At 32.7% G+C, this 19,533-nt stretch overlaps 1 protein-coding gene across 2 annotated transcripts in view; it reads left to right on the top strand.

Annotated features, from left to right (window-relative positions):
- The first annotated feature begins 206 nt into the window (after positions 1–206).
- LOC132758329 (insulin gene enhancer protein ISL-1-like) overlaps positions 207–19,533 on the top strand; it is a 54,590-nt gene continuing 35,263 nt past the window's right edge. Inside the window, exon 1 of one of the 2 annotated variants that reach the window (XM_060749940.1) lies at positions 207–348. The gene's annotated coding sequence lies outside the window, so the exon portion shown is untranslated. Of the gene's footprint in view, positions 349–3,706; positions 3,894–19,533 lie in introns of those variants that run through there. The other variant, XM_060749929.1, reaches the window with a different exon arrangement.

Below are 19,533 nucleotides of genomic sequence, written 5' to 3'. Positions count from 1 at the left end.
TCCATAATGGTGTTCCACGTTTTAGAAGTGTATACATTCAGCGTTCGTCAGCTTCGGTTAAAACCATTCGCCATTTATGCATTAAGCAAAATTACAATTTTCAATTACTTTAACTCATCGCGCTATTATCAATCCTTTTAGATGATCGAGTTAAATCGATTTTTGATCTTTTTTCTCCGTAAAATAGGAATGATGTTGGGCCGACATAACAGCAAAATCATGTTAAATGCTAAATGCCTCTCTCTTATATAGATGAAAAACACAAAATTGTTTTAAATGCTTGCGATACCAGGAATCTAACGCTCTTGGTACAGATTTCATAAACATTGAAGAACAGAAACTGTGGATGTATGTTTATTTTTATATTTTGATATTTCTTTTATTCGCCTGAAAAATGTGGATTTAAAAGATAAAATATTCATTCTCTTGGATTTAAATAATTGTAACTTCTATATTTGAAAAAAAATCATTATATTACATACCGCTTTGTGTCTTAAGTTAGCTATAGACTCTAGGTATAATTAAATATTGATCAATATAAAGAATATCAATATAAAGAATAAGAAAAAATAACAAACTCTCTTAAACATGCTAAAAGTAAATAATGTGAAATAGTAATACAAATCATAAATGATAAATTCTTTAAAAAATTATATGAGAAACAAAAAACAAAAACAATATTGACATGGTTACACAATAAATCAATTTTGCTTGTGCATTTATAGAACAAGAATTGAAAAAAATCATTGTAGGTGTCTTTGAACATCATAGTGACTTTTTATTTCTAAAAATGAAATGAAATGAAATATTGTTATATTGAACAGATTGAATTAAATAAGAAATGTGACACGTGTTTTGTAGCACAAATATTGGGGCAAGTCTTATATAGCGTACGAAACTTAAAAAGAAAAACAGAATATACGATAAATCATAAACAATTAAATATCATTTTTAACAAATGCTTATAGACCCTTTTAAACAAAATAATGCGACATGCAAATCAATACGAGTGTCCGGAATAAATATAATCATTGAGAGAGAAAAAAAATAAATAAAAAAGAACTATATCTAAAAGAAAAGCTCATTGTCAATAGAAGGAACATTATTTAAATAACTCATTCAAATTACATAGTTACATTAAACTTTACATTGCTATAGAAGTAAACAACAGTCTTAAAAAGAGGGCTAAAACTTGTACATTCTGAACAAGTCTTTGAATGTTTCAAAAATGCAATAATCACAATATAGTTCTGCAATCATAAAACAATCATTATCCATCAAAGATTCCAGTGACAATTTCAATCATAGGTGATTTCAATTTCGACCAAAAATTGAACTTTAGCAATTATTGTTATGCAATATCTGAAACACAAATTTGCATGGACAATGAGATCAGAAATTGATTAAAGCACAATAATCAGTTGACATTTTTTCAGGATGGCTCGAGATTTGAAATTATCTTGATAAATAACTGATTTGTTTTTGGTTTTTTTTTAAGTTTTAAGACAGTTAGTTCTTATATCGTGTCATCCAAAACATACATTTTCTCATTTTCTGGTTTTAACAATATTCTTTGAGAAATATTCTGTAAATGTATTTAGAATCTTCGTTTCTTTTCATCGAGAAAGATATATATCAGTGTTCCATTAACAATTTCGTGTGTATAGCAATTTCTAGCATGTTGTTTTTTCTTCATATTTCTTGAGCTTTGTCATTCTGTATGTTATGTATGTTATCTCATTATTCATATCACATATACATGTGTATTAAAGTGACATTCATGTATATAAAAGTGACATTTTGCTTGGCAAATTAAGCTGAATTGATTATATATTTCAAAACACTGGCTATTATAAAGGTGAAAGACCAATAGTAAATATTGGAAAATGTTTAGGATTAAATATGAATCTGGCAAAAAAATATAGAAAGATTGCTCCACTACTTTTATAAATTGAACGTTAGAAGTAAATTCCGATGGATATTTACAGAAATTTCCGTGGGTCACGTGAGTTATTTGTCGTTCATGCAAATGGCAAAATATAAACTAATTTTTGTAAATAGTAATAAAGCAACAGAAATGAGTTTCTATCTTTCGCTTACGTTCACTTATAGAAAGATTTTCAGAAATATTCAGAAAGACACATTTTTTTGCAATTGAAAAACTTTGATGCATTTAGTCTAATGCGTTTTATCTGAGTCGATGTTTTAAGCAAACAACAAAAAAGTACAAGTTAAATTAAAAGTGCAAACTTCCAACCACCAAGGCATTTAAAAAATAATATGAGCCGCGTCACGAAAAAACCGACATGGGTTTGCGACCAGCATGGATCCAGACCAGCCTGCGCATCAGTCTGATCAGGACTGCGCGGATGTGCAGGCTGGTCTGGATCCATGCTGGTCGCAAAAACCCATTATGTTGGTTTTGTCATAGCGCGTCTCAAATAATATTATTTAAACCAATAATATAAAATTCCTAATAGGTAAAATGCTTATTTAGTAATGTTTTTTCTACAGCTGCAATCTCTTTCAACTTTAGTTGCAAAAATGTCTAAATGAAGAAAAAGAAAACAAATTATGTTTCGGTCTTGGTTGTTAAACACGATATTTATTGAAGAAATTTTAAAGATATTTTTTGTATAAAAGCCAATAACTGAAATATGAGAGAACAAAATAATTGTTTTACATTAAGGATTTAAACATGATTCATAATCCATTAAGCCAAACAAATATATTATAATCAATTTCAACAATTACATATTGCTAAATACAAATTTTAAAATGAAAGTAAAAATAAGCAATATTTGACATAACATATCAATTTGGTTTAAAAAATGTTGTGTTATTTTCTGAGCACAACAAATAGTGAAAAAAATGACATATTTAGCTAATCAAATGAATATAACAAGGTAATGCAAATTATTACTGTACTATTTTGATTCTGATGCATCCAATTTTCAAGAAAAAGTGTAGAATAAGTGTGATGTTAAAGTACATATAAACCTACTTCAATATCATATGTAATAATTCAGTATGAAATATTTTAGACATTCATTGGCTTTAGACAACATAAAACTTGGGAATTATTTACAAGTACAATCAACAAATTTTACATGAAAAGTCCCCTATAAGCTAAAAAAAATGGTGCAACAATATTCATTATATAAAAAAATGATTTCATAGAATATGTTAAAAGAATAATGTACTATGAAAATGTGGCCAGATTATGTGTTAAATAAAAATGATTTAATAGTATGTGTTAAAAGAAAAATGCGGTAACAATATGTGTAATTTGAAAAATGTGGTTAAAATATGTATTCAATAAAAACGATTTTACGGCATGTGTTACATGAAAAATGCGGTAACGATATGTGCAATTTGAAAAATATTGTCAGAATATGTGGTATATAGAAATGACAGTGTTATATAAAATGTGCGATAACAATATATATAAAATATGAAAAATGTGGTCACAATATGTGTTATATAAAAATGATTTCACAATATGTGTTATATAAAAATGATTTCACAATATGTGTAATATAAAAATGATTTCACAATATGTGTAATATAAAAATGATTTCACAATATGTGTAATGTAAAAATGATTGCACAATATGTGTTCTATAAAAATGATTTCACAATATGTGTTATATAAAAAAGCTGCCACAATTTATGGAATATGACAAAATGCAATGACAATACGTGTATGATGAAAAAATAAATCTTGAAAAAAAATATAGAGAGGAAACTATGATACCGACAGGACAATAGATGTAACCACTTGCTTGGATAATTTGCTTCTTAACTTCAACACTTTGGGAAATATAACAATGAAAAATAAATACGTATTGCCCATGAGACTGAGTGCAGTAGGGAATTCCGATCAAGTCGTGGTAAGTTTTTACCAAATGTTATAATACCCTTCTATATACATCTCTACAAATTGAAATTTAAAAGATATAAACACCATATGAATTATATTTAAAGCTGCATGCCTTCAAATAAGCCAAATAATTTCAAGAAAATCAACTTTGGGAAAAATTGAGATTGGGGAAAAAAAGATTTTAAGAAAAAAAATATTCATAATTCCAGTAATTTTTCACATGTTATATGCAATTAATGACTGATTTTGAAGTATTTATCACCATATTCCTACTGTGTTACTAACGCAGTGAGGGCTAATTTTGCATATTTTGATTTTTATTTGGTAACTTATTTGGACTGAAAGTGCCGTTTGGAATGTGTAAATTTCTTTCTTTGTTCACAATATTTTATTATTAGAACTACATTTAATGAAAAATGTTCATGAAAATTGGCATTAATCAGGAAGCGTGCTGCTTTAAGATTACAATTTGTTTGTTTGTTGTTGTTATGTTTTTTACTATCAATGCTTTTTGCAGTTAAAGCAAATAGGGGAATACCAATAACTGTTGCTTCCCTTTAATTATATTACCGCAGTACTTTATATAAATATATGTTTGGAGCTTCCATATGCTATATGAAAAAGCACCAGTATTATTCTCTTTAAATCTGAATTTTTTTCTGGGAACTATACTTTGCTAAATGTTTCATTTTTGCATCGTAACAGATTACAATATTCGAGCTGAAACATTGATGCATTCTAGCATAGGGAATATTGATACTCAAAATAGCAAACCGTATAATAAAAAGTATGTTCAAACATGCAATTTAAACAACTAATCGTTTGCACCCGTGTATCTAAGTTTAGGTTTCAAGCTTCCTATAATTTGATTCATTGTTGCACGTACATACATGTATATATTTCGTCGCGTTATTGATTTTACAAGTCATATGTGTGCTTCAACGTTCTAAACCTATCGGGATGCAGGCTGTATGTTTAATCAAATTAACTTTCCTTTCTTTGTCCTAATGCATATAATCTAATATGATTGGCTCATGAAAAACAGCATTTCAGCATTTATTATAAGTGTGTATTTATTAACCCATAACTTGCTAGGGCCGAGAAGCGGAAGTATTTTGCCCCCCCCCCCCCCCCTGCCCCTCCCCTAGACTATAGCCAAGTAGACTGACCAGGTTTCTATACTGTTGGTGACTTTTGAAGTTTGATATTGAAATCCCTTGAAGTTTTAATGACTGTTCCAAAGTTAAAGCCCGACAAATTTTTTTAACAGTTTTAGCGTTTACAATTAACCGGACCAATGTCTCCACTTACAATTTGAACGTGAAAAATTTTTATTTTCTTTTTAAAAAATGACAATATTTATCTTTCATTATTCTGCTAAAGCAATGCTTTTTGATTGTTCAACAACATTATATTGCAATGTAATCATGCTTTATTAAAATACTCAAATACAACATTTACATATAACTGTTTGATCGTGTCTCATTTACATATAAAACCAAATATAAATTATTTTTGTAAAATATTAACACCATCATGAAGACACAATTCATTCTGTATTTGTTATCAAGTTTGATGAGCTTTTCTAAGAGATCATATGAGCCGCGTGATGACAAAACCAACATAATGGGTTTCCGACCAGCATAGATCCAGACCAGCCTGCGCATCCGCGCAGTCTGATCAGGATCCATTCTGTTCGCTATCAGTTTCTCTACTTGCTATAGGGTTTGTAAGCGAACAGCATGATTCCTGATCAGACTGCTCGGATGCGCAGGCTGGTCTGGATCCATGCTGGTCGCAAACCCATTATGTTGGTTTTGTCGTGATGCGGTTCATATATACTTGAAACAATTAACCATGAACGTATACAGATATATATTGATGGTTTATTGTTTCGAGTATATATAATCCATTCTCTTTAAAAAAAGACTCGTCAAAAATTATGGAAAAAAACACGTATTCATATATATAAGCATTGTATATGTAAAATTATTAACAAAGTGATTTGTGTTTTGAGACTAAAAGCCTCATTTGGGCAGGGCAGGGTGATTTTATTGCATACACTGTACTTACACAAAACACACATAACACATTACACATATAACACATAACAAAAATATGTTTTATGCTAATTGAGTTTGTTCAAACACATGAGTGCAAGAAATTGAAACATTCACTTGGTCTATACAGTAAAAAAGCATTGAAGCATTTGGGTTTGTTTGCGTGCGTTTCTCTCTTTATTTTCTTATCTTTTTTTCTTCTTTTTGTTATTTATATATTTATCTATTTAAATTTCTTTAAAAAACGTATTAAAGAGACAACTTGTTTAGATTTTTATTATCTATTCCAGAACTTAAAAGTTAGACACTGTTCAAAAGAAATGTAAGGCAGCCTGTAGTAAACCAGTGTTTATTTTATCTCCTAGTAATGTTAGATTACTTTAGGGCAGCACACCTTCAGATTCGTGCCAATTTTCATGAAAAATTTCATAATAAATGTATATTAAAAAGAAAAATATTGTGACGTGAACAAAGAAAATAATTTTTCATATTGCAAACAATACTTACAGCCCGTGTAATTTATCAAAAAAATCAAAATATGGAAAAATGGCCCTTATTGCGTTAGTAACGCAATAGGAAAATGTTGAAAATACTGTCAAATCGATCATAAATCGCAAATAATATGGAAATTATTACTTTTATCTTGATTTTCTTTACTTTTCTTCGGATTTCAGTGTTGTTATATTTTCTTGGTCTTTCAGGATCAATGTTTGTGTTGAAAATTGAGTACCGCTCAAGCCGGTGCTAGGGTGGCATGAAGGATGTTTACTGAATTATGAATATCTATATACGAGCATACGTATACATGTATTTTTATTTATTCATGCACATTTTAGTTTAAAAAATATTGCTCCAATATAGTATTTTAAGTAATTCCAGGTTCCTATCTTTTTCTGGTTAAGTGTTGAATTATTTTTTAAATGATAAATGTTGTTTTGTGTTTATTCTACTAGCCACTCCTCCTGCCAGGCGACCCTCTACTGATTTCCAATTAGAGTCTCGCAGAATTTCTGTCTACGAAGCCTTTTTACGGATTATATATTTTGCGACATTTGTTGCTTTTAGGGAGAAATCAATATTTGGCTCTCATCGCAATGGTATAAAATCGGTTACCATGACTACTAATGCATTTTGTCTCTTAAATCCCTCCGATGATGAAGCACCTAACTATAAGAGATGCTTTTCTTTACTTTTGTTTGTTCTAATACCACAATATATCAGTTTTCAAACTAAAACCCAAGTGTTAAAGTATCAATTTGATCGACCTTCTAGAGCGGAAAATTCCACGGAGATCGAGTTTTGAGTTTCAACGAGTGGATAAACTCTGAAACAAACATGTCCAAATCAAACTGTCATGTTGATTAAATCACCATAGAGAATATAACTAGTTCTGTTTTCGAGAAGAAAAAAAATAAAACTTAAAATATGCATGAACCTTTGAATTAGGTTGTACCAGTTACAATTTGTTTGCGACGAAGTTCAATGTATAACCGTAGCAGAAATCAAACAGTTGGCTTTCAGATCAAACTTTTTATTCGATTTCGTATCCTAATAAAGAAATAAAAAAAAAATTCAGTAACACAATAACTGGAAGCTAGTTTATTTACAACTCAAATCAATTTTGTTAGGCTGTCAGCATATATATATCTTCATTTAGTGACATTGCCCAAAAATATATAATACAACATAAATGATATATCTATACATTATTTTAACACGAAGTCATACTGATTTGTTCATATTGTATATTTGTGTGTATCATTTCAATCGATACGATCAGACATACATTAAAGTGGATTGGTCTACCATGGGGGACATTTTCCATAAATTTTTCAAATGTTGATAAAAAATAGAAATGTATCATTTGGATGTTCTTACAAACAGCTGATTGGAAAAAAATGTTGATATAATTGTAAGTGACTTATAATGGACATTTATATGATGAATAATAATAATTTGTTTCAGCTGCCAAATAAATGTAAGAAATTTTGTTCAAGAACATTTTGTTATCTGCTTTATAAATGTATGTAATATCGGATCACAAACTTGCCAACAACTTTCATATATAGTTCTTTCAATGTGTGTTGTTATGTCGGATACTAAAATACTGTTAACGTAAAAATATATTGTATCATATATAGACGTACCATTATAGACCAATTCACTTTAAAATAGCAATTCAGTTCAATTTAGTACATTGTTTGAATTTTCCTGTACACAATATGACTGTCGCCAAGGCCGTTATGGCTGACAAACTACAAGCTGTAGATAAATATAATATAGATAAATATAACAGACTGTGGTGGCCCCCATAGTCAAGGTTATCTTGACCAACGAAACTATTTGGTGGTTCGGTGCCTGTTGACCGATGCAACCTTTTAGTGGTTATGTGTCTGTTCTAAATTTAGAAAAACGACAGGCCAATCAGATCGAATCTCGCTCTTTCCACCAGAAAGATCAGTAAAATATTGTGAATTTTAAATTGAAAAAAAAAACTACTTTGAAAAAAAAACATAATATAATTACGTGCTGTGGAAAAAGTTACACATAAAAATACGTATATTTTAGGGGAAAACTAAATAACTAAATAATTAAATTATTAATTAGCAAACTGTTACAGTTTTGCCTTGCTAATAAACTATATATCTTCACAAACTATATACCCTCACAAACTATATAACTTCACTCATATTCCGTATGCTTTACAATATAGCAGCATTATTTTCATTTCATATTTTTAAAATATATACAAATTTGAAATTTTATTCAAAACCTTTCACATTTTCTTAAATTTTGGTATGCGCGACATATAAGTTAAAATATTTACAACGTTGATTAACCAATCAAATACGGTTTACAGATCACGTGCTCCTCAATGTACCGAAAACAGGTCACGTGCCCCTCCATGCCTCAAAAGTTAATCACATACCAATACCCTGCGGGCTCTAGCCCCCAGGGATTTTTTTTTTTCAGTTCAAGCTCTAAAAAGGACAACCTCAACGAAGCCAGCTGTACTTTTAACTTTCAACCTGCCCGCGATCATTTGCGTTCCACAATCGCGTTATAGATGTTTGGTTATTGCAGAGTCCAGTATGTGCAAAATCGGTGATATTTTTAATTGGAAATGAAAACTCAAATTATAACTATTACTATAATTATCATTAGTAATTTACATCGTCTTCTTTTTAAGATTTCATGCATTCGTGAAACACTTTTAATATTTGAATATACTTTAATCGGAAATATATAGGATATAAAATGAATATAAAATTATTCAATTAGAACATTTCTATAAAGAAATCAAATTCAGAAGAAAGCGTGAGAAAACTATCATGGAAATACTTATGACATATTATATTATAATGATATTCATTTATACTTAAATATATAAAATATGTCATTTTCACTTTGCCAACCATTTACAAAACAATTTACTGATTCCAAATATGAATACATATATTCTAAGAATGTGTCTGCTATGTAGGTCATAGCCATGACGAGGATATGGCTTTGAAATACGAAGTTGATTTTTTGTTTAATTTTTTGTTCTATAGTTCGACTTCCGTAGCAACAGATATTGTCAATAATATGCCGCAGCCGACTAAAAGCTGTCAGATAAACTCTCGCGGGATTATCATGTTTCTACCATTAAAAACAAGCTCTACTGTTGTACTCAGTTATCTTTTTATCGCGATGAGAAACAACAATTATAATACTCTCATGTAAATGTCACGTGATCAATAATGGCACGTGGTGAACTGAAGAGCAGCAGACGAGAGTTCTATCAGAAGTCCCGTAAGTCGTTCCATGACGTTTGTGACATTCACGATAACGAAATACTTGTGTTTCAACCATCTGTTTGATAATTTCAATTTCATATCATCGTGCAATCTTCACAGTCTTCAATTTCTCCCATGGCACCGTTTTCAATATGGCCACCTATTCGTATTCGGTACTTTCATGTTGCAATTTTAATGAAAAGATTAGAGGCATTAATCCTTTATTCGTATTTGTGTAAATGTTGTGGTGTTTGGTCTGTCTCATGTTAAAAGCTGTTAGAAAATTGTACAATTTTGTTCTATTTTGTAAGCAAAGTTTGCGGTAATCATAAAAAAATATGTCGAGAAATACATTGTATATGATTGCGTTATCTAGTACGAGTTGTCACATCCTCTAAGAATACTTTCACCAAGAGGTTCCACTATTTGTAGTTGGTGTCATATAGAGCTCCTTGGGGGTCTCTATTCGACGCTTTGCATCGAAAAGAGCTCAGAGTTTGGATGAGGAGTTGTATTCGGAGTTACTGTTGCTTTTAGTCGGATAGAGATCTCCAGCTATCTGGTACACTGTTAGATTTATCTGTTCGTCTACCTACTTGGTTGTCTATCTGTGTTTCTGTCAGTCCGAAAGTAAAAGCTATGACCGGGTTCATATAACAAATTCCATTGTCATCTTTCACATCATCATTTTGTTCACGACGTTGTACATCCTTTTTGCCGTAAATTGTGCCACATCAATTTACGGTGTGCAATTCACTGGACAGAGTTCCACTTTGGTACTCTTTTTTTTTTTTTTTTTTTTTTTTTTTTTGATGCGTTTATTTAAGGTCGCCGCCGTAAAGCCCATATGGGCGACCGTACACTCAAGTCGGGTCATCCTAGGAGCGTCCCGCCGAGATTTTTCGTCGATTTTTTTTCCAGCTTTATTGGTGGAGGAAAGACCCCAGGTGCCCCTCCGGGCATTATTTCAGGCACGAGCGGGGCACCTGGAGTAGAACCACCGACCTTCCGTAAGCCAGCTGGATGGCTTCCTCACATGAAATTTTCGACCCGAGTGAGGATCGAAACCTACAGTGGTGAGGGACCTGTGATCTCAAGTCAACGACTTTAACCACTCGGCCTAACGGAGGCTTCAACCACAAAACTTTGATTAATTGTTCCCCATCTACTATCTATTACGACAGGGCTACTGTTGATGTAGAACACAATATTTTATCAAATTTTGAAAGAGTGAACACATATGCAAACTCCATTTTATACATAGATCATAGTGACAACGTTGGTTGATCCAGAAGAAGTCATACATTAAAGATGTCTCAGATTAGTCCGAGAGCCTTATGAGTTTGGGTAAGAACTTTAAAGATCGCATAACGAAAATCCCTTGACAGAGTTACACACGAAACAACAATCATGCTGCAATCTTGATCAAATTTCCGATAGTCATATATACTATTCTATTCTGTCACTTTCACTTTCAATTTTAATGATTGGTTCATTAATGTTTGTATTCTTGTAAAAGGGAAGCAATTGCTTGTTATGAAACGTGTTGTTACAGCTATTTTATCGTCTGTTTACCATTGTTGTTAAGTGTCTTTATTATTGATTTATTTACAAGATGACGCAGTCAGGCTAACATTACAAACAAAACAACATATTTACACATCACATTCCAACCATACTTTGCATCGCATTACAACAAAAACAACATACTTACATCTAATTACAACACAACAACATTACTAACACATCAATTACAACACAACAACATACTAACATTGCTTAACAGCACACCACATACTTTACATCACATTACAAACACAACAGCATACTTACATCACATTACAACACAACAGCATACTTACAAATCAACATTACAACACAACCACATACTTGCATCGGCATTACAACACAACAATTTATAGCTTACATCAAATTACAACACAAACAGCATACTTACACATCACATTACAACACAAACAGCAATACTTACATCGCATTACAACACAACAATATACTTACATCACATTACAAACACAACAGCATACTTACACATCAACATTACAACACAAAACACATACTTACATCGCATTACAACACAACAGATATACTAACACATCACATTACAACACAAACACATACTTACATCACATTACAACACAACAGCAATACTAACACATCACATTACAACACAAACACATACTTACATCGCATTACAACACAACAGCATACTAACACATCACATTACAACACAACAGCATACTTACATCACATTACAACACAACAGCATACTTACACATCACATAACAACACAACCACATACTTACATCACATTACAACACAACAATATACTTACATCACATTACAACACAACATCATACTTACACATCACATTACAACACAACCACATACTTACATCGCATTAGAACACAACAATATACTTACATCACATTACAACACAACAGCATACTTACACATCACATTACAACACAATCACATACTTACATCACATAGATCATGCTGAAAAAAACGCCTCCGTGGTTGAGGGGTTAGAGTCGATGACTTCTAATCCAGTTACCTCTCTGGCGTGGGTTCGATCCCCGGGAGATGCTTTGGTAGTTTAGCGCGGAGGGAACGATGGTGAGGAAACTACCCGTCTATATGACTGAAATACTATTGGGAAAAGACGTTAAATGAAACAAACAAACAAATCATGCTGAAATCTTGATCAAATCAACATAAATGATACATATACAACTAAAATGTCTTATCTTTTACTAAATACACAAAATATCAATTTTATATATCTGTTCAGTTAGATGGTTTGTACATCTTGTAAAAAGGAAGCGCAATCTTGTTGAAACGCAAAGTAATCTTGTTGAAACGCAAAGCAATCTTGGTGAAACGCAAATCAGTCTTGTTGAAACGCAAAGCAATCTTGGTGAAACGCAAAGCAATCTTGTTGAAACGCAAAGCAATCTTGTTGAAACGCAAAGTAATTTTGTTGAAACGCAAAGCAAGACAAATAGGATCAGAGCTAAACATTTTTTAAACTATTAGATCAGTAGTTATGCAATTAATAAGGAATCTAAATACACGTAATGTTTATAATTACTTGTAACCTAATTTAAATATTTAAATAATGGTTAAGCATTGTAATATTGGTGATCTATACTTTAATGCATGCTAAATAAACAATTGTTTCCTCGTTTCTACGTGACATTAATATATATAATTTTAAGGTTAGATGGATATAATATTTCTTTATAATGTACTTTCCTAAGATTACTATAAATTGTACAAATTAAAATGATAATCAATTTCATTCTGATCTGCCTAGGACAACACAAAATCGTTTCAATACTTATGTGTTTACCTTTAAAAAGGTCTCATTAATGCCCGACGAAAGACTTAAGTATTTCCAAATTTCATAATGCCACAATATCAAGTTATTCACAAAGTGGTTTATTATAGACATAGTTAAGCCTCTCCAAGTAACTCCACTGAGATCCAAAAGCCTAAAAACATAGAACTTCTTACATTAACTGGGGTCCTTTAAACAGAAAGATATGCGAAAGCTATTTTAGAAATATACTCGGAATAAATTAAAAATCGTATTTTTGTGCTATCTTAGACCGATTTAAGAACAAGCGTTGAAACGCTTTTGAATTTTGGATCATTTTTCAGAATAATCATTCTGGAATTGTTCTGCGCCTCCTGTTGTTGTTGTTACTGCTGCTGCTCCGCCTCCTGGTGTTGTTGTTGTTACTGCTGCTGCTCCGCCTCCTGTTGTTGTTGTTACTGCTGCTGCTGCTGCTGCTGCTGCTGCTGCTGCTGCTCCTCCTGTTGTTGTTGTTGTTACTGCTGCTGCTGCTGCTGCTGCTGCTGCTGCTCCTCCTGTTGTTGTTGTTGTTACTGCTGCTGCTCGGCCTCCTGTTGTTGTTGTTGTTACTGCTGCTGCTCCGCCTCCTGTTGTTGTTGTTACTGCTGCTGCTGTTGCTCCTCCTGTTGTTGTTACTGCTGCTGCTCCGCCTCCTGTTGTTGTTGTTGTTGTTGTTGTTGTTGTTACTGCTGCTGCTCCGCCTCCTGTTGTTGTTGTTGTTACTGCTGCTGCTCCGCCTCCTGTTGTTGTTGTTACTGCTGCTGCTGTTGCTCCTCCTGTTGTTGTTACTGCTGCTGCTCCGCCTCCTGTTGTTGTTGTTGTTGTTGTTGTTACTGCTGCTGCTCCGCCTCCTGTTGTTGTTGTTGTTACTGCTGCTGCTCCGCCTCCTGTTGTTGTTGTTGTTACTGCTGCTGCTCCCCTGTTGTTGTTGTTGTTACTGCTGCTGCTCCGCCTCCTGTTGTTGTTGTTGTTGTTACTGCTGCTACTCCGCCTCCTGTTGTTGTTGTTACTGCTGCTGCTGCTGCTCCTCCTGTTGTTGTTGTTGTTGTTGTTGTTGTTACTGCTGCCGCTGCTGCTGCTGCTGCTGTTGTTGTTGCTGTTGATGTTGCTGCTGCTGTTGCTTGTTGTTGTTGTTGTTGTTGTCGTCGTCGTTGTTGTTGTTGTTGTTGTTTCAATTAAATACATATATTCAAGACTCATTAACACAAAAGAATGGAAGTAATCTCGGTTTCAAACAATTAAAAAAATATACTTTTTGGCATAGGTTTTAACTGAATAAATGATGATAGTAACGAAATTACAAATCTCTTGGCTTTGTGAAGTTGACAACTAGGATTGCCCAATAAGAAAAATGTATCCTGTCCTTTTGTTTTATTGATATAAATATTAATGAGGTGTCTTTTAACAAAATCAATGGGTGTGTCAGAAGAAAAGTCCCAATCACGCGAACACAGTTGTAAGCAAACTTCTTTTTGTGTTTATAATTTTTAGTGCTGAATTTGTTTTATTCTTCTAACGGTATAAACCTTACAGTTTTTCCTCTTCAAATGTACTGAAATAAGAATATTTGAGTACATGAATTTGGACATTTTAACTCACGCAAAGCAACAAGTTTATATTGAATTTGCATCATCTATTATTAATGACACACTTTGTTGTTTAACATATCTTTTCATTATACAGAGAGAAGTATCTAATGACAGTAGTTCCCCTTTATCAAAAATGATAAAACATGTGTCAACATTAAGCGTCATGTACCTACCTTTATATAGAGTATTGTTTCAAAGATCATACAACTCCAAAGCAAAAGGTCTCCCTATGTCTGCGGTTCAGTGTCTCACTTCATATCCCTGTTCAATAGAAGTCCACTGGTTGAACTATCTCGAACTTTTTCATCTCCGAGTTTGATAACATGTGGGATCAAGCAAGGTTCAATATTGTGCCCCTTGCTTTTAATTATCTATGTCACTAACATGACTGCTACTGAATAAGTTACGTATGTATGTTAATGACTGTCTGCATAAACCTAAAAATATACATGAAAGTGAAGACCGTCTGAGACATGGAACTAACATATGAAGCCAACGAGTTGTCCTTTCATTTTGGTAACACATAATCTATCCTATTCGGACCAAGACAACGATACAATGTATAATGCTTATTCTAAACTGGATATAAGCTGTACTGGACAATCATTCATGTCTTAGGGAGAAGTCAAATATTTCTATGCAACATGGTTCTCTATATGATCTCGGATATCGTTTTCACTTCTGGTTTAATGAAACAAAGCATACATTACGCAGTTTTCTTCAGATGTTGATAAAAAAAAATCTTATATAACATTAATTTGACTCATTCACCCCAAAAACTTTGGTTTACCTGCTCGTTAAGGATAATGATTTCAATTAGTTTTTAAGAATTTCAATAAAATTAAAAAAAAAATTTAACAACAGACAGACTGACAATAAACAATAGCACCCAAGTAGACAAATTTTTCACAAGGCTATGAATATCTTAGAAATGAAAACCCAAAAATGCCATATAATTTTACATGAATATAAAGACAGGCACACAGATAGACGGACGGATAGAAGACAGATATAAAGCCAGGTAGACAAACAGAGAGACAGACTATACGGATGGACGGAGATAAAGACGGTTTATGTTTATGTCACAGTGACTTGTGACATTAATTTAGTATCAGGAGTGACGTCGATAAAGTACATGTCGAGACTGATCATCCGGGCAGTTGGTAAGTTTCTGTAGAATCCTGCTGTGCGTTTCTATATTGTAAATATATACTATGCTCATATTTTGGTTAAAAACTTTTATTGTAGAAAATTATTGAAATCTAGAAAATTCTTAATGACTTTGTCTAATCTGAATAATCGAATGCACGAAGACCTACTTTCTTTTGTTGTTGTTGTTGTTGTTGTTGTTGCTGCTGCTGCGACTGATGTTGTTGTTGTTTTGTTTTATTTTAAATGAAACTTTGTGTCCATGTAGTGTGAAGAGTTAAAGATGCAACATATCTCTAAAAAGATATTCATTTTAAATTTAAAAGAGAGGCTGTTATAGCAATTACATGTACAGTATATATCTTTAAGCAAAGTTTCAGAAAAAGGTAACATCATATTTATTTTTACCTACTTACAAATTTCAAGGTTGTGAGTTTATAACAATATATTTCTTTTTCATCACAAAAATACTACATAAACATCATTTGTACTAAACATTTTTCTGTATAATGTATATTGCTGTGAAACGCGCAAAAAATTAACGACCCGCGATAGTTGTTTCCCTTTATCAGTACAATAGAGTACTGTGAGTGGCATAAAGAGAGAGAGAAAAATTAATTGCTTCACTTGGGCAGATATCGCCCTTTAGGAACTAAAAAATATTTCAGAATTCATCAGTACTTAAAGTACTTTGATTTTATTATCATTTTTTTTTAGATCATGCAAGACAAGTACAACAGTCTATCTTAAAATATCAGTACACTATTGCATTTTATTTATCTTAGTTTACGTCTTTATTTTATCCCATGGTTAACCAATGTCTGTTTTATGAGTTGATGTACTTCTAAACTGAAATAAATCATTTTCAAAATTAGTGAAAATATAACAGTAAGAGTAGCTTCCCTTTAATCATTACTTCCTTCTTTTATCTTTATCATTTTATCTACGTATTTCAAACAGCCGAAATGTTTATTAGATTTTGAGGTGTGCAATTTCTTTCCTTTTTTCGTGCGCTGTTATGCATTTTGCAATTTTATGGCGAACCTGTATGTCACTATAAAGTTTTACAAATTAGTCGACAGAAGTTCTCAGGCACTTCTATTCATTCACCTTCAAATATTTTCCGTCAGCTCCGTGATTAAATACATCACAATTCATCGGTCTATTCGCGCGGTCTAATCAAATTAAGAGAAACTATCGTAAATCGTGCAATGTCTTTTGGCGTGCAATGAAGCAGCAGACAACATTGCCTGTCTTCTGCTACCGGGTGCCAATTGACCGCCATTTCAAAAGCAGCATCAAAGAAATAGCGCACGTGCATGTTGTCGATGCAGACGACATGTTTTCGCTTTAAATAACGTAGACTGGAGCTTGATTAACCGGACTATATTTAATGATGGTAGTAAATAAACTTTGCTGAAAATGAGAAAGAAGCGTCTTTTTAATGGAGTATTGTTTGGAGCAGGAAATTCTGGTGTCTTCAATTCAAAGAATTACTAATATTTTAAATTACATGAATCTTACAAAATAATGAGATGTACGCTGTGTAGATTTATTCATTTTACTGCTTAAGACATTTTGTGCCAAGATAGAGTTGAGTTATAAAGTTTCTATCAAATTGTCTGATCCAACCTGTCAAACGATACATCTAGATAGGCGATGTTTTTGTTGCTTGTTTGTTTTTTGTTGTTGTTGTTGTTGTTTTTGCTCATGTCGAATCATCAACTGCAATTTTCGGGAGTGGAAACGAGCACATGGTATAAAATATTATTACTTTCCCTGTTTCTCTTTTTTAAAGTTCCCAAAATTGTTCATTTAACAACTTAAGGAACCAGATTCTGACAGCAAAAATACTTTAGCAGTGGTATCGAAGATCAAAGACTGAAATTAAATGTTTAGTTACCCTCGAAACAAAACTTGGCTAGAACATCCATTTTCATCGTTTTCTATTTATTTCGAGTATGCTTGATGATCGAAATCCAAAGGTTCGAGAAGTAAAATTTCGAGCTAAACAAACTCATTCAAATTTTAGAGTTGAACATCGAGACAGATTTCAGTTCAAAACTTAAAAGTATGTTTTGTAATCAACGCTTATTTCCATTCTTCCCGAAAGAAGTAAACGGCCCGGTTCATAAGGTCCGTGACAAAATGTTTTTATTCATAAATTTTCGATTTTTTGGCTCCAATCCTTAGCATGGAACATTTTTTTAAACATTTATAAAACAAGAGGGCCATGATGGCCCTGAAATCGCTCACCTGTACATAGGCCCCCGGAGCAAGGCCTGTTTAAAGCCCGGGGCTTTTATTTGAACAAACTTTGTAGACAACCATTAGAAGATGTTTCATGCTAAACATCTGAGGTCTAGCTCGTTGGGATTTTTAAAAGAAGATTTTTTTAAGTTTTTTCTTTACACATATAGTTAGAAACAATGACACACCTGGGGCAGGGCCAGTTTTGACCCCAGGGCTTTTATTTGAACATTCTTTGTAGACACTTACTAGAAAATGTTTCATGCTTAATATCCAAACTCTAGTTATTCGGGTTTTTTAAAAAAAGATTTTTAAGTTTTTGCTATACTTGTATAAGGAAAATCAATGTCCCCCGGGGCGGGCCAATTTTGACTCCAGGGCTTCTATTTGAACAAACTTTGAAGACACTCACTAGAAGATGCTTCATGCTTAATAGAAGATTTTTCAATTTTTCCTATAGTTTTACACATATAGGGAAAATTAATGACCTCCGGGGCAGGGCCAATTTTGACCCCAGGGCTTTTATTTGAACAAACTTGGTAGACATCCATTAGAAGATGTTTCATGCTAAATATCTTAGCTCTAGCTCTTTTGGTTCTTTAAAAGAAGATTTTTTAAGTTTTTACTATATGTATAAATGGAAAATCAATGACCCCCTGGGGTGGGGCCAACTTTGACCTCAGGGCTTTTATTTGAACAATCTTGGTAGACATCCATTAGAAGATGTTTCATGCTAAATATCTTAGCTCTAGCTCTTTTGGTTCTATAAAAGAAGATTTTTTTAAAGTTTTTACTTCATGTATATAGGGAAAATCAATGACCCCCTGGGGCGGGGCCAATTTTGACCCCAGGACTTTTATTTGAACAAATTTGGTAGACATCCATTAGAAGATGTTTCATGCTAAATATCTTAGCTCTAGCTCTTTTGGTTCTTTAAAAAAAGATTTTTTAAGTTTTTACTATATGCATATTGGGAAAATCAATGACCCCCTGGGGCGGGGCCAATTTTGACCCCAGGGCTTTTATTTGAACAAACTTGGTAGACACCCATTAGAAGATGTTTCATGCTAAATATCTTAGCTCTAGCTCTTTGGGTTCTTTAAAAGAAGATATTTTTAAGTTTTTACTATATGTATATAGGGAAAATCAATGACCCCCTGGGGCGGGGCCAATTTTGACCCCAGGGCTTTTATTTGAACAAACTTGGTAGACACCCATTAGAAGATGTTTCATGCTAAATATCTAAGCTCTAGCTCTTTGGGTTCTTTAAAAGAAGATTTTTTAAGTTTTTACTATATGCATATAGGGAAAATCAATGACCCCCTGGGGCGGGGCCAATTTTGACCCAAGGGCTTTTATTTGAACAAACTTGGTAGACACTCACCAGAAGATGTTTCATGCCATAAATCTAAGCTCTAGCTCTTTGGGTTTTTTAGAAGAAGAT

The sequence above is a fragment of the Ruditapes philippinarum genome, unplaced genomic scaffold, assembly GCF_026571515.1.
Source record: "Ruditapes philippinarum isolate M1 unplaced genomic scaffold, ASM2657151v2 ctg1787_1_1_1_1, whole genome shotgun sequence".
NCBI lineage: Eukaryota > Metazoa > Mollusca > Bivalvia > Venerida > Veneridae > Ruditapes > Ruditapes philippinarum.
Note: the sequence above shows the minus strand (reverse complement) of the source record. Positions and strands in the feature narration are given on the sequence as shown.